At 47.0% G+C, this 5126-nt stretch overlaps 1 pseudogene; it reads right to left on the bottom strand.

The window, feature by feature from the left end:
- Positions 1–4470: 4470 nt before the first annotated feature.
- Positions 4471–4711, bottom strand: LOC114624843 (annotated as a pseudogene).
- Positions 4712–5126: the final 415 nt, after the last annotated feature.

Here is a 5126-nt window from a genome sequence, read left to right as displayed (position 1 = left end):
TCTAAAGGATTTATATATTCAGAAATGCTCAATCAACAAGATGCCCATACAATTAGAGTTGTTACCTAATATCTAACCTTTTGATAGAAGTAGCTACCCAGCTTTCGACCCATTCATTGTTCTCCATGACTGATAGCCTCCTTCTTCTCCTCCCCTTCCTCTCCTTTTCCCCTCTCCCCTTCCTCTCTTTCTCTCCCAGCTCCACCTCTTCTTCTACTGCCTAATCACCGAGCTCCACTGGGAATACAATGTAGCAGAATAAGTATCCAGCTACACTTGATCATGGGCAACACGAGCCAACAACCACTGTGGCCTTACAGGTGTTACACCCAGGAGACCACTGCTCAGCCTTCAGCTTCCTCACACACCTGTGCTGGGTAGGGTGAGACTTGTGCCCTGTGTCACTGTGGGTCACTGGGCCACTGACACTTCCACTGTATGTTTGGCTGACTACAGAGGATGGTGGCCTCTCCCTTCCCATCTGGACACTCCTTGCTTGGCTGTCACTGACAAGGTGCAGGGGAGTATGACGCAAAAAAGACAAGAGCTGCTCCAACTGCCTACCCCACTCTCAACTCCACTGCTAGGCCAAGGTTAACGATGCTGTCTCCTGCTCACTGCCTTGCTCAGCCTCTGACTTTCTCTAGTCTCCTTGTCTCCTAGCACACGAGACATCACAGACACAGATGTGTTCTGTTCAAACATGGCCGCTGCACCACCACCGCCCACCAGAACAGAATCCCAAATCCCTCGTGTGGCCCTGGAAACCGTGTGTGGTTTCCTTCAACTGATAAGTTGACCCCGCCCCTTTGCATCATGATGTAGGAACAGTGTCAGGGGTCAAAGGTCATGTTCTCAGAGCTCTTCTTGAACCCTGATCTGGGCCAAGGTTCTTGCCATTTGACTGTGCCAGATTTACTTTCCCTCCAGTTGCTATCCTAAGTTAGTCATGAGACACTGGAGAATCGCCACACTGCGGAGGCAATCACTCTTTCCTGGAACATGGTTACACAGGAAGGGATTTGGACTCTGTGTCTTATCTTTATTCCTGGTACAAAGCCCGCACACAATAGGTGCCTAATAAATACCTTCACGATTACAATATGTGCCATCCAATCTAGACAGGCATCAGCTGCAGCCAGTTCCCATGAGCAGCTAGCATGTACCTTTCTTAGCCTTATCTTTCTGTTCTTATACTCTACCTCTAAATGGCCTTTAAAAACAAAATGCATGCTTTGCTTTAAAGACGACAAACCATGCTTTAATCAAGGACTAGAAAGAGCTACAGTCCTTTTATTTCCTTATCTCTATTTGCCATCTTGAGTTAACAGCAATTTTTGGATGGTTTTCAACTGCTCTTTGGCAGGCTGGGACTACTGGGCCATGCCATACCTCAGAGAATCTAAAGTGAGTCAGGTCAGAAACAAAAATGTTTAACTACAAGCTTCCTCCTACTGAAGTCACCCAGAGCCAACTGTCTGCCATTGGTGGACAGCCAGACAAGAGAAAACCAAACGCCAACCAGCAGTTCCGAGGTCATTCTCAGACTTCCATGTCACCTGTGCCATCCCCCAAAGCTGTGGCACTAGGGTGGTGTGACTAGTCACATGAAGGCTAACTCCACACATGGCCACAAAGAATGTTGCTGAAACAGGAGCACTGTGACACACATCTGCAAACCCAGCGCTGGCTGAGGCCGGACGAGGACACTTGTTAGCATAACGATAACACAGATTATATGACAGATTTGAAGCTAGCCTAGAGCTGTGTTGTGAGTCCTTGTCTTAAAATCCCTAGATAATCAAAAATAAAAGTGCTATCGGTCACTGCTGCATCACCATGCCAGCAGACACAACCTCCTGGAGGAAAGACTGCTTTGGTACCTGTTTTCTGAAGTGTTAATCCACTGGAGTGGGAAGGCACTAAGAGCTATACTGTCCTTGACAGCAGGAGAGGGTGGGGTGGAGTTCATGAGGTGATTTACCAGGGCACAGAGGGTGGCTAGAACCAGGACATGAGCAAGATACTCTTCACACAGCTGCACCCAAGATCTACAGCCTTCCATTAAAAGGTAACAGCTGAGGGTGATATTAGTCTGTAAACAGACCTGTCTTCAGTACCTGAGCCTGTAGGGGTGTTCTGAACTGAAACCATAGCAAACGTGGTGTTGTGAACAGCCTTAATTTCTACTAACACACAAGGAGGACCCTAGAACATCTCGTTGTAAAGCCTGCCCGGCAGGAGACCACACTACAGAGGGAGGCTTCCTGTTCCTACAGGGCAGGCAATAGCAGGTGCAGCCCATTCTGCATACTCACACAGAGTGTGGGGTCCTGGTGTGACTCAATAACCCATCTCTTGATAATGAACTATTAAACTCAGGAATACAGAGTGTGTTGTCTAAGTTCTCAGAGCAAGACAACGGGAGAAGCAACATGTAAACTAGCCAGTTCATTACAAACAGGGTTTAACAAAACGCCTTGGGGAGGGGCCAGCTACGTTAAAATCATGCCACAAAGTTTGTGGAAAACATCCTGACTGAACAATTCCGGGGTGTGCAACCCCAGCACCTCCAGCACATTCTACAGCCCCGCTCGGGGTCCTCATCTGTTCCAGTTTTACATTCAAGTTGGGTTTCTTAGATATGGAGGAAGTAGGATGATCTTACATCATCCGGGTGGTGCCAGCACTGGAAAGGGGCTTTCCTATGATGGAGTTCAGTAGAGGAGCCATTTTGGACAATGGAAGGGCCGTGCCTGTTCATGGCTCCTATGGGACTGATCAGATCTGTAGCCTGGGCTTGTCTGAACAGACTTTCTACAGCTCTGGGGATGAAGCAGCTCTCCTCCTGGACTCGGGGAAGAGATTCACACAACCCCTGCTTTAGGTGAAGCCTGAAGGTCTACACACCAGCAGTGGCCGACAGGGAGCCAAACTTGGCAGGACTGTCGCTCCTACTGAGTCATCCCAGTGTCTGAAGTTCTTTCCAGCTCTCCCTGGCTTGCAGGGGTGCTGGGGAATCTGGGAAATGCAAACACAGTTCCTTTCTGCAGTTCAAACCTCATATTTGTGTCCTGCCTCGACAGAAAGTTTATAAATATGAGGTTCCCCATAAGATTAAAAATGACCAGGGCTGCTCAGTGACAGAGCCTCATGAGGGAACATGGGGGAGCTCTGGGAAGAGTGACCAATCCACATGGATCTAAGCCACTGGATTTACAACGTAAATTCAACATTCTCATCCGTTTGTTACCAGCCACACTGGTGGTAAAGGATGTCTTTGTTTTTTAAATCCCCATTGCATGTTTGTGGCACCTTCGTGCCTACAGCTGAGAGGATTTCTCTCTGGGTCTTAGTCTCCATATCTGTTTTTGTGCCAATAGCCACCTGGAGAGTTTAGAAATTAGAAATGTGGTAACTAAAATTTAGGGGGGGGAAGTGGATAGTTTTTATGATAGACAAAATAGATGAGAGAGGAGACTGGCCAGGTCAAGGTCAAACCAAGGGGATGCATGGAGGAGCCCCCATGCAAGGGGCTGCAAGCAGGAGGACCCGTGTCTCACTGGATTCCTCAAGCAGACGGACCAGAGGGGAGGGGAGCCGGAAGGGCAGGGCTTGAAAACCTTTAGCTATCAAACTCCACAACGTGGGACTGTCCCCAGCAGAGACCAGGTCACAGGCTGTGAGGTGAGGGGGAGAGGCATTTCTGTTTACCTTTGCCGTCTTTCTCAGTGTCATTAATTCTTTTGTTTGTTTGCTTTACTTTTTTCTACCCATTCTTCTTTGTGACTATTATATGTATTTGTTTGTGAGAGAGGGTGTTGCTCTCTCCAGGCCTGGGATTCTGTATTCTGCCTAGGACTATTATGACCCTTCAAGGCAAGGGTCAGGGATAGCACTCCATGATGTTAGAAACATCTCTCTCTCTCCTCTCTCTCCCTCTCTCTCTCCCCCCTCTCTCTCTCTCTCTCTCTCTATATATATATATATATATATATATATATATATATATATATATATATCTTTCTCTCTCTCATACACACACACACACACACACACACACACACACACACACACACACTTGTCAGATACATGTATTTATCCTTCAAAGTCTGCCCCAGTTTGAAACAGCTGCTGCTGGATTCCAACCATTGGGAACCCATTCCAAGTACAGGATGGAAACATACGAATGGGGATTTACCACCTCCATTTAAAATTGCTTTATAAGGGGTTAGAGAGATGGCCCAGGGGCTAATAGTATTTGCTGTTTGTGTTAGTTAAGGTTTTACTGCTGTGAACAGACACCATGAACAAGGCAACTCTTTTTTTTTTTTTTTTGAAGGGTTCAAGTACTTTCTTTGTTAGTTCTTCAGTCTGCCATAGTTTAATGAGTACATGGTTCTTTGACTTGGCATTCACTTATGAGTTAGTTTTGAAACAATTCCTTGATTCTTGTACCAGCTGACATGACTACTGATCTCTCCATTCCTTTGGGGTGACTGCCAACAGGGGACAGGTTCCATTCTATTCCAATTTGTGTGGCTGTATATGTCCATGTAGACACACAGAAGATGCCTCCACCTGCTAATATAGCATTTCCATATCTAACATGGAAATTAGGTGTCCTCTTCTGATGGCTCTGCCTTGCCACCACTTGCTGAATGCTTTGAACTTGGAGATGGCTTAGTGAGTTTTTGGCCAAGGGCAACATCGTGGAATCAGAGATGGAAGTGTGGCTACTTCAGCTGCTGCCTTGGTGCAGATTCACCCCAGCTACCCTTGCCAAGGCAACTCTTATAAGGACAGCATTTAATCGGGGCTGGCTTACAGGTTCAGAGGGTCAGTCCATTATCATCAAAGCTGGAATGTGGCAGCATCCAGGCAGGCATGGTGCCGGAGGAGCTGAGATTCTACATCTTTATCTGACAGCCACTAGGCCAGACTGACTTCCAGGCAGCTAGGAGGAGGATCTTAAAGCCCTTATGAAGAGGAAACTTAAGGGTTCTTTGGAAAGTTGACTGGGTGGTGTTTTGCTAGGCAAACACGTGAAGGAGTGTTTTCCTGAAGTGGACACAGGTATGAAAAGCTAAGGCAGACTCGTGAAGGAACATTTCACTGAAGCAGAC

The sequence above is a fragment of the Grammomys surdaster genome, unplaced genomic scaffold (genome assembly GCF_004785775.1).
Source record: "Grammomys surdaster isolate TR1022 unplaced genomic scaffold, NIH_TR_1.0 211, whole genome shotgun sequence".
Classification (NCBI taxonomy): Eukaryota; Metazoa; Chordata; class Mammalia; order Rodentia; family Muridae; genus Grammomys; species Grammomys surdaster.
The sequence above is the reverse complement of the archived record's forward strand: the minus strand, read 5'-3'. Positions and strand labels throughout refer to the sequence as shown.